General features: G+C 41.5%; 1 protein-coding gene across 4 annotated transcripts in view; it reads right to left on the reverse strand.

The window, feature by feature from the left end:
• MYO18B (myosin XVIIIB) overlaps positions 1-12,042 on the reverse strand; it is a 465,598-nt gene that overhangs the window by 410,222 nt on the left and 43,334 nt on the right. The window lies entirely within an intron of this gene.

The following is a 12,042-nucleotide window of genomic DNA, read 5'->3' on the forward strand; positions in this document are numbered from 1 at the left end:
TATAATAATGTGGTAAAGTTGACTGGAACGGAATAAGGAATATGAGATTGGTTACGATTCTACTATGAGACGAAGCGGATTATTTAGTGTAACTATATAATTGTTGTATTGCTAATATGTTGTTTTGTAATTGCCTTTTGTAAATTGCCTTTTATATGTTGTACACCGCTATGAGTCGCCCTAGGGCTGAGAATGGCGGTTAACAAATGCACCAAATAAATTAACAAATGCACCAAATTTTCTCCTTATTTGAAAAAGATGAGGCCTTTTTCTACCTTATATTATATAATATTATACTTGTTTTGTTGTTCATTTGTTCAGCCGTTATTGTACTATAATACACAATTTTATTATTATTATATATTGTATATTATTTTATATTATTATAATACATATTTTATATCATTTTTGTTTTGTTTTATTTTTATTACTAGCTTGGGTACCTGGCAATGTCCGGGTAATTTGAGAAAGGCCTTTTGAGGTGAAAGGTAATGAAAGGGTTAACAGAACTTAGAAGTGTTTAAGTGCTGAAATGCAAACCTAAAGAGAGGCTTGTCCCTCTCCTCTGGCCCGCAGAAGACCAAAAGCTAAGAGGAGATAATGAATCTGGAAGACACAAGATACTGTATTGTCAAGTTCGCCTAGGGAGTACTCAGGGTGGGTTAACACCCAAAATGCTTATCTGTAACAATAATGTGTGTGTTTACGTAGTTTGTAGAAGGTTAGCAGTTAGAGACACTGAAGTACCAAAATATGAGAAAAACATGTTTTTGAATGGATGATCCGATAAGAGAGGTGTGTGCCCATGACACAGCGAAAAGACATGTATATAAGGTGACTGAAATATCCAAATAGCAGAGACAGCCTTTTTTGAAGACACTGGTTTGTCTTGGTTGTTTCTCCCTGTGTGGCCACACTTGAAATAAAGAGATTTCTGCTTTACCTCTGGAGACTAGACTCTCTTCATTTTGCTGCCCTCTGTGATGGACTCAGCAAGGACCCCAAGCAGGGGGTCCCCTACATTTCTGGAGGTTCCGCCGAGATATAGCAGAGGTGCCGGTTTGATGAGATTCTAGCGGTTGTTGGCAACCCATTCCTGAAGGCGAAGGCTGCCCAATTGGGATGTATCAACAGAGGTCGAGAAGGGATCCCAAAACAACAGACCGATCCTTTTGTTCATCTTTGTTGGGTGCCCTCGTCAGCAGGAACGCTCCACTTGAGAGGAAAGTTGGAAATCTCGTCCCCAGGAACGTCAGGGAACGCAAGTCATCGTGACCAGGCGAGTAGAGTTTTTCTTGGGGAAAGGGAAAGTCTAGACTAGTAAACAGGCGCCAGAAGGGTGGAAGGTTGGAAAGTATTGTCTGTTTGGGAGTGTGATACAACTGAATAGGCACCACCCTTAGGAAAATGGGGCAAAAAGGGAGTAAGAAATGCTGAAGCCCATTGGAATGTATGGTTAAGAATTTCTCTAAGTTTAGGCAACAGATGCCAGGATGTAACAATGCCCAGAAATTGCAATTTCTGTGTCAGGTGGAATGGCTGAAATTTAATTTAAATCCCAGATGGCCAGAAACCGGAACTTATGATTTGAAAATAGTAAGGCAATGCCTTCGTTACATAGCTGCCAACCATCTAGATTAGCTTTGCTATATAAATGCATGGAGTGTTGTGTTGCAAACCTGACCTCCTTGGCTTTTAAAATGTTGCAAAGAAACTCCCTCTTGCATGCCCTTACTTGCCAATCCAACAGCACCATTTAATGGTGAAAGTAAGAAGGTCATATACCTTGATTCTGCAGAAGGACAAATAGAGCTGGAATCCCAGACCCCACCATATGTACCTTTATACTCAAGATCAAGAGGAGACCACCCACCAAGGCTTCACCTGCCTCTGGGTCATCTACTTCAGGAGCGTCTTCCACTTCAGGAAGATCCTCAGATAGTGGAAGCTCATTTCTACAAAATACTATGATAGATGTCACTCAAGAAGAATCAGGACTGGATTTAACCCAGAGAGATGAGCAAAGGGAGGAAAGAAGGAATCCTAGACTCCCAGATGATTCTACCCCAGTAACTACCCGTGCACAAGCTGCTACTGCCCACCTGTGTCCACTCAGGCAAACAATACACTATGCTCCTAGGAGACCTAATTGAAACAACCTAGATGCAGATGAGATTGTTACTCGTACAGCATATCAGCATGTCCCTTTTACTAGCTCTGATCTTTTAAACTGGAAGCAGCATGTGGGACCATATAGTGAGAAAGCCCCAGGTGCCTTTCTTGAAAGACTGAAGCCTATCGTAAATGGAGTCCCTATGATATGGAAGAGGAGAATGAAAAGAGTCAAGGAAACTTAGCTCTCAAACAGTCTTTTAATGCACAAGTAGCACCTGATATTCATAGGAAAATCCAGAGGTCCCCTGGTTTTGCTGAATTATCCCTGAATAGGCTAAATGGAGATAGCCACCCAGGCCTATGTGAATAGAGAAGAGCAAGAAGAGAGAAAAGATGAAAAGAAGCAGAAGAAGAAAGTTTTATCATGGCAGCGAGAATGTATGTAAGGTTTTAACCGAAGGAAAGGCAGGATGAATTGAATACAGAAAGGGACCATATGTGTCATAAGTACTTTTAAAAACATTAAATAGGTTCTGCTTTTAGTGAGACAGGTTGCATTAGGCACTTTCAGAGAAAAAATAGACACAGACTCCAGTACTTCCACCCGCCATGCTCTGCTCCATGGGAAGGACAGAAGTGGTGTATTCAGAGAGTGTCAGATATGCTATGGGAAAGCATGATTCTGGACACTTTGGGGCTTCTTTCTCAAGGGAAGAGGAAGAAGCGCGCTTTTGGAGTCTTCGATTTTGTGCAGGGAGGCAGGTTCTGCTGTATGGAAAACAGAGGTCTGGTCCTTGGCATTGTGCTTAGGGAAAGAAGTTTTGGCATTTCAGTGTTCTGAAGTTATGGCATTATGGAACTGTGCATTGGCAGGCTGCAGGAAAGCAGGGTCTGGCCTTACAGGTGCTTCTCCAAGGAGGGAGAAAAGGATATGGTAATATTTGGATGCATGTGGATGAATGCGTGTACATGTGTGTGAATGTTGAGTGAAAATGTAATTCCCCTATGTCTGTTTGTTAACCAATGTAATTGTGAATCCAATGTAGTTGCATAGAATCTGTATGTCTGTATGTCCAATGTCATTCTTTGTCTAAATGTTTTCTGTAATCTTATATACCTTCTCACACTGGAAATTGCAATAAAAAGAACCTATGCTTTAAAATCATTGAAAAGTCATTCATGACATATGTAATTTTAGATTTTATTTAGTCTCACTCTTATTGATGATAGTTTTCATAAAGTGTTTGCAGTTTTGAGCAGAAGACCCTCATCCTTATTGATTACAGGCTAATGACAAACAGAAGTGGGTTCATCCGAACCAGGAAAAACTTGGAAAGCTGTGCAAGTTAATTAACAGTTTTATTTGGTTTCTAAACAGGAATGCAACTGGCCACCAATTAAAAGGATGCAAAGCTTATGAAAAAAAATTGCAATTGGACTATTAATTGGAACAGTAAATATATGTATTGTTTGTGTTTTATAGTTTTTAAGGAGTGCAATAATAATAATAATAATAATAATAATGGTGACTCATATTATTATCTGGTACCAGAACCTATTGGCAGTTGTTTTTCCAGAGGCCAGAGCTATTCAGCGTCAGACCTTTTTGAAAAACAAAGCAAATGAGATATCAAAGTGCAGAATTTGCTAAGATTGGTTTACATGACTGGTAAAGAACAATTGCTCTAACACAAATGAAAGCAATATATGTATAAAGTATAAGATTTATTGTATAAAGGGTATAGAAAAAATAAGGATGAAATGATGTTTTGAATCAGATCAACCAAGTGATAGAAGGAAAGACACAGAATACAACGGATGGAGAATATTGAGCTTCAAATAGAGAAGTACAGCTTTGGTATATGGGATTTTTCGAATAGCAAATGTGATACAATAAGGGTTCAATAAAGAAACATGCACCTTCTTTGGTAAGATCATGGTAAGAAGCCAAACCAATAGTAACAGGACTTTGATTTCATAAATGGGAAGGTTACAACTGACAGGGAAAATGTTTGTGGGAACATTCAGGACTCATGGGATTACTGCCGGATTGCAATTAAATATATTTGACCAGCTGAATCATCCTTGGTTGCTTTAATGAAAGCTAAAAATGAAACCTTACAACAAATAAGTAAGTCTATGAGTTGTTTGACTATGGAAATAAATTTGAGAGATTGGAGAGAAAAATGTTGATGTTAATAATGGGAGGACACTCAGAAGCCTTCCTAGAATTAACAAAATTACATTATTGGTTAAGAACAGATTATAAAGGATGGAGTAAGCTTGTCAAATATTCTTGGGAAGATGATATACTAAGATTGAAACTGGAAACCTTGGGAAAAATGGTCAATATTGAAAAAAAAAATTTGTTTGTGATATAGTTCCTATGCCTATGCATGTGGGGAAATGGTTCTGGGTTCCATATTTGTTATCCAAGAAAACCATATGCACAAGGTCCAAATATACAAATTTGAATGAAATAATTGATATTGATAGATGCAATAAATGGGATATGTATGTCCTTTAACAGTAAAACAAGTTGAACCATGTGCATTGGAAATGGCAGATGCAATCTGCAGGTTACAAAAGCTAAAGCCCAAAACCATGGTATATGACAATGGAATGTAATGCCTATGTGCTATATCACCTAATGATTTATATTGGTCTGATGGGGAAACACAAACAGAACACCACTGGTATGATATCTTCACAGGATACATCCAATAGTATGTATAGGGATACTTATATTGCTGCTAATCATTTGGATCTTATGGTCTCTTAGACGAATGACAGGATTGACAAATCGATTATCTATATTTAAAAACAAGTTAACGTGTTTAGAAACACAATTATGAACTATGATGTTTGATTAATCATACAAGTTCAATATTAACCTAAACATATATACTCTACACTTAATCAAGTTTGATTATAAGTATAACCAACACTGAATTGCTTATCATGTATGGATCATGTATGTGATACGATAAATTAGCATTTATGTATCAAGGGGAGGAATATGTGAGGAATGAATGTTTGAATGCATGGAAAAGAGAAGAAACAGGCCTGAAGAAAAACCAACGTGGAGTTCTCGCAAGGCATGATATGGGACGAACTTGGCAGTTGAAGCGAGGAGGCAGTAAGGCATAACTGAACAACAATGGACAATGAGGTGTGCGGCCGAGCATGTAAGGAGTGCAGGATACGTGCAGGAGGTACCCCATAAGTCATGAGGCCTGGAATGCGAATGTCTTGAACTTTGGAGAGAACAAAGACATATTGTCCTTTAGTAAGAGGACAGAGCAACCTGACTGTTGAAATGAAGAAAAATGGATTTTGGCCTATAAATGCAGGGGACCCCTGACAATCTCCACACTTCCTGAACTGCAGCAACGGAGCGTCCACGCTTCCTCAGAAAAGACTGATCATCTTAGCCGGAGGAGGCCTGTGTGTGCGTGAGTATGAATGAATGTGTGTGTGCACGAGAGCTCTCCTTGATGTGATTTTGATATGATTCTATGACTTGGGCTGTAGCATCCTGATGCCATACCTGTGCCAAGAAGAAATTTGTGTGACTCTAAATACTACAGTTGCCGTTAGTACACATTTAGGATTTCCAGCTTTAGAGATTCATTGGACATATGTACACCCTAATGCACAACACTATCTGAACAGGTGTAAACAGTGCACTCTAATAGCCACCCATCAAGAAGAGATAGAAGTCTGGAAAAATAGGGTGGGACCGCCTCCCAAGGCAGCATAAGAAGCCTTAATAGTTGATGATTGATTGCATGGAGTGATTTTTACATTATTTCTGATAATTTTGGGTGTTTGGAATATAGACATTTTCTTTGCCCTAGAATAGCCATGAGGTGGAACTTTAAATGCTACCTAACTCTTTGGGTAATGGTGGTAAATCAAGTCTTTGTTCAAGGGGGATGGCATGCCAACCTGTTCCATCGATTGGTTGGAGCTATCTTTGCCTCTGAAAAATGTCACAAATTGTTGGGTGTGTTCTCATGGCCCTTCTACTCACTCACAAGGATGGCCAATAGTTCCTGGTCCACTCTTGAATTTGTCAGGATGGAACTCAACAAAGGTGTGGGCCTATCATTCCAACTGGACAAGGGACAAAAGTCAAACCACTCTGACTCTAAGAAAACCCACTCCTATGGCCCCTCTATGCATTCATCGAAGTAATAAGAGTAAGTGGGGATACACGCAGGGACAAAGTAAGACACAACCCCGAAGACGCATACATTTAGGACATTACCCCACCTGTGAGAAGATTGCTGCTATGGTACCTACTCCCCAACAGGTGAAAGTTGGTGGAATTGGCTAACCTCATGGTTTACCAGATTTCGGATGGCTAAAAGGATTATTCTTGGGTATTGTCCTGTTGATTATTGTATTTTTTATAATGGTGATGTGTTTTCTCATCATCATGAAGATGTGTTATAAGTTCACCACAAGTGCGGTTCCCAAATGCCAGGGTATTGTAAAAATGTTATAACTAGATATTGATCTTGCTTCAGCTTCTGTATGATCAGCTTTTGCAAAAAGAAAAGGGAGGAGTGAAAGGGAGCACGGAAGGATGGAGACAGTCCCAATGAAAGATCAAAAAACAAGGTTTTTATTTTAGTTTCTTCATGAAGAAGACGGACAGCCGATAGCATGCACAGATGCTACCCTTCAAGTGACTGCCGTGTCTCTTCCCTTGAAATCTACAAAATTTATAGCCCATTACAAACAGAAAGCTCAGGGAAAACACCTTTTATGAATAATAATTCTGACCTTTTTGATGGAAAGTACCTTCTGTACATGCGGCCTCTGCGCTTCAAAAAAAACATTCTTAACCTTTTAACAAAAGCAAGTAACAGAAAACCGCAACTCCTTCCTGTCTATATTTCCTTCACTCTGTTCCGTTACGAAGCTCAGCTTATTTGCTCTTTTTAAGTCAGAGAAAGGGTATGTTTCTCTTTTGCTGTTTTTGTTAGCTTTTCACCCAAAAGCCCCTTACTTAGTATTTGCAAATTTCGCTCAAAGACCCTTTCACTATTATTTTCTCCTTATTTGAAAAAGATGAGGCCTTTTTCTACCTTATATTATATAATATTATACTTGTTTTGTTGTTCATTTGTTCAGCCGTTATTGTACTATAATACACAATTTTATTATTATTATATATTGTTATATTATTTTATATTATTATAATACATATTTTATATCATTTTTGTTTTATTTTATTTTTATTACTAGCTTGGGTACCTGGCAATGTCCGGGTAATTTGAGAAAGGCCTTTTGAGGTGAAAGGTAATATCATTTAGTATAATTTAGTTAATTATTAACACTATTTATTAGAAAGAAACCAGTCTTTGATTTTGTTTTTTATGAATGCTCCCGTTAGACTATATTTAACGATGTGAGTGAACTACAATTGCCAGAATTGTGGATCAATCCTTTCCAAACCAGGCCTGTATGCACAGCTAGCCATGTTGGGTCTGTGTGCCAAGTGTGGTCCGGATTTGACGATAGCTGAGTTCAGTGCTCTCTGGATAAGGGTGAACTACAACTCCCATACTCCAAGGGCGGTCACCCCCAACCCCTGCCAGTATTTACAGTTGGCCATGTTGGGTCTGTGTACCAAGTTTGATCCAGATCCAACATTGGCTGGGTTGAGTGCTCTCTGGATGTAGGTGAACTACAGCCCCCAAAATTCCTGCTTCTTGGAAGGGGGTTGGACTAGATGGCCCATTAGGTCTCTTCCAACTCTATGATTCTATGATTCTAAGCTCAATTCCCACAAACTCCTGCAGTATGTTCAGTTGGTTACGGAACTTCTCTGTGCCAAGTCCATTGTTGGTCACAGATTCTCTGGATGCAGGTGAACTACAACTCCCAGATTCCGAGGCGAATCACCCCTAAACTCCGTTGGTATTCACAGTTGGGCATGTTGGATCTGTGTGCCAAGTTTGCTCCACATCCATTATTGAGGGGATTCAGAGTGTTCTGGATGTAGGGTGAACTACAACTACCATGTGGATGGGTCATTCCCTCCCCAACCTCTGTTGCCCATCAGAGTTCTGTCTCACATACTAGGGAACTGTGTTCCAGTTCTGCCATTGGGGCCTTCGGAATGCTCTCTGTGTACAGGGTGAATTACAACTCCAACATGAATGGGTTAGTTGTCCCCCAAAACACCTCTAGTATGTTCTGTTGGTCACCAGGGTTTTGTGTGTCATATTTGGTCCAGATCTATCATTGATGGGGTTCAGAGTGCTTTAGGTGCAGGGTGAACTACAATTCCCATGCGGGTGGGTCAGTTCCCTAGTATGTTCTGTTGGTCATGGGGGTTTTGTGTCCAAATTTGGTCCAGGCCCATCATCATCTAGTAGTCTATGGAATTGATCAAAGATACTACAAATCTCATCGTCTGTGGTCCATCCTCCCTCAACCCTCAGTGTGACATAAAGTGCGACACAGTGAGTCTGTGTGCCAAATATTATCCAGGTCCGTCATGCACGAGGGTCACAGTGGTCTCTGAAATTGAGTGAAAATACTGCAAGTCCCCTCATCTGTGGCAAGTTTGGTCCAGATGCATCATTGGTTGGGTTCACAGTGTTCTCTGGATGTAGCTGAACTATAACTCCTCTAAATCAAGGTCAATTCCCCCCAAACCTGGTCATGGGGGCCCTGTGTGCCAAATGGGGTCCAGGTCCATTATTGAAGAGGTTCACAGTGCTCTGCCTTGATACAGGGTGAACTACAACTTCCATCCTGTTGAGTCAGTCCCCCAAACCTCTCCAGTCTGTTCATTTGCTGATCAATCCCTCTGTGTTTGCTGTGTGCCATAGGAAAGGGTAGGAAAGGGTTAAGGGTGGGGTCATGCAAATTCCACACAAGGAACCCTGGGATGTCTGCCTGTGGTGGAGGAAACAAGTGAAATCTAGGATGAGATTCTCCCCGGACCCCGACTGAAAGCATTCCTTGGGTGGTGGGCCGTAGTATTTGGGGAGGACTCCATGTTCACGGCACTTGCTGTAACCTGCACTGTCAGTGGAGGGAGTGCCTTTGGAGGCTTCTCAGCCACATACACACATTTTCACTTTTATGATATGTATAGGTTATATTATATTATTTTTTATTTATTTAAAACATTTATATTCCGCCCTTCTCACCCCTAAGGGGACTCAGGGCGGAGCACAGCATATACACGGCAAACATTCAATGCTGGGACACGAATTCTTATATACATAAATAAACATTAAAAACATTTATCAAAATGTTAAAATATACCATTTAAAACCGTCCTAGTCATCCACGTCAAATCGAATTGGCCTGGTCATCTTTCCTATTGCTGCTTCATTGCCCTGTCCCGAAAGCTTGGTCCCACAGCCAAGTTTTTACCATCCTTCTAAAGGACAGGAAGGAGGGGGCCAACCTGATCTCTCCAGGAAGGGAGTTCCATAGCTGGGGAGCAATCACCGAGAAGGCCCCGTCTTTCGTCCCCAATCATGCCTGTATAGAAAGAATGCTAAAAGGACAAGCAAGCTGCTGTCCAGGCACAGCAAGAGGGGGGCTGAAGAGGGGGACATAATTCCAGGAGAGAGATAAGCCTGTCCTAGTGGCAACAGACCGGTACAACTAGGCTCTAAATAAGGAACCCCCCCTCTCCCTCCTGACAGGTCAAAAGCAGGCCCCTGATGGATGTAAGCTGCTCCTAGAAATACACAGAAACATGCCTTTTGCATCTTGGAAAATAGAACTTGATATTTCTGTGATGTTAAGGTGACGTAGTGAATAATGTAAATGTATGTAGACGCATGTTCTTTGTTTGCCTGCATTTGGAGGCTATAAAAGGCATAGTCCGCACTTATATCATGGCTCTGGATGCTTTTGGACATAGTCCACTCCAGGGTCCCAGCTGGAAATAAAATCCGTGCTTTTGAGACCTCCAGACCTCTCTTTGTCTCTTTTCCTGAAACCTTCTCCCTGCCATTTCAGTTTAAAAAAGGGAATCTTCAGAGATGTTCCCAATGCCCATATATCATGAGTTACTGCCATATTGGCCTATTTCTGCAGTAGGCCTATGTTTACAGAAAATGCTGATTGTTTGAGAAATCAGCACTCCAAAGAAGTTACTAGAATGACTAAAATGATCAAGGGTCTGGAGAACAAGCCCTATGAGGCGCGGCTTAAGGAGCTGGGCATGTTTAGCCTGAAGAAGAGAAGGCTGAGAGGAGATATGATAGCCATGTATAAATATGTGAGAGGAAGCGACAGGGAGGAGGGAGCAAGCTTGTTTTCTGCTGCCCTGGAGACTCGGACGCGGAACAATGGCTTCAAACTACAAGAGAGGAGATTCCATCTGAACATGAGGAAGAACTTCCTGACTGTGAGAGCCGTTCAGCAGTGGAACTCTCTGCCCCAGAGTGTGGTGGAGGCTCCTTCTTTGGAAGCTTTTAAACAGAGGCTGGATGGCCCTCTGTCAGGGGTGATTTGAATGCAATATTCCTGCTTCTTGGCAGGGGGTTGGACTGGATGGCCCATGAGGTCTCTTCCAACTCTTTGATTCTATGATTCTACTATTCAAGGATAACAGTATATCCGGACAAAACCAGCTAGCCGTTGGCTACTTAGAACCCCCAAGTTTCCCAGTCGCTCTGGAGCCATGTTTGCAACAAATAGATAAGATACAGTCGTGGTCAGAGAACAATAGACCATAGTTGTGCCATAGTTGTGCCATTGTTAGGATCCCACGTGTGCTATAATGTCAATCAAAATCATAAACAACTAATGAACACCTGCATAGCTAGCTTTAGACGAATGAAATGATTTGTCTTTGGGAACCAATGAAAATGTATATTCCATTTACTATAAATGCTCTGCAACCCCACTGGGGGTTGCGACAAACCCTTTGATTGCATCCCTATATGCTTGTTTGTCGTTACTGCTATGGCCACGCAATAAATAGTTTTTTGCAGTTTAAAAGATTTAACTTTCGTGGTGTCCATCCTTGCCCTCCCTATTAGAAAGGTTCCGGCCCAGTGTATTTGTCGGATCTCCCTCTACATCCCACCTCGAAGTTTAAGATCTTCTGGGGAGGCCCTGCTCTCGACCCCGCCACTCTCACAAGTGAGGTTGGCAGGGACGAGGAGCAGGGCCTTCTCGGTGGTGTCCCCCCACCTGTGGAACTCACTCCCAGGGGAGATTAGATCGGCGACTTCCCTTCTGGCATTCAGGAAAAACTGAAGACCTGGGTTTGGGACCAAGCCTTTGGACACACTGGCAATTAAATTAAGGATCTGATGATAGACAAGGACAAATGGAATGAAATGGATATATGGACTCTGAACCTGAGCATGAGACTGTTTTAAATTTATTATGTATTGATGTTTTAATTTTAACTGCTGAATTGCTTTTTTGTACTTTGTATTGCTGTCAATTGATTTAGGCATCTAATTGTGCCTCCTCTGTAAGCCGCCCTGAGTCCCCCCCGGGGTGAGAAGGGCGGGGTATAAGTAGATGAAATAAATAAATAAATAAATAAATAAATAAATAAATAAATAAAAGGGGGCTTCTGCCTTTTTGGGAAATATTTTGGTTTCTTTGCCCCTACAATAGGGGGTGATCCGTTTGGACAGGTAATTTGGGCCAGGGCCGTTTAGGGCTTTATAGGCCAAAGCCAGCACTTTGAATTGTGCCTGGTAGCAAACTGGCAGCCAGTGGGGCTGGCGTAACATGGGAGTTGTATGCTCCCTGTATGCCACCCCAGTTATTAACCTGGCTGCCTCTCGTTGGACTATTTGAAGCTTCCGAGCAGTCTTCAAAGGCAACCCCACGTAGAGTGCGTTGCAGTAGTCTATCCCAGATGTAACGAGAGTGTCGACCACCGTGGCCAAGTCTGACTTCCCAAGGTACGGGTGC

Source organism: Anolis sagrei, chromosome X (assembly GCF_037176765.1).
Source record: "Anolis sagrei isolate rAnoSag1 chromosome X, rAnoSag1.mat, whole genome shotgun sequence".
NCBI lineage: Eukaryota > Metazoa > Chordata > Lepidosauria > Squamata > Dactyloidae > Anolis > Anolis sagrei.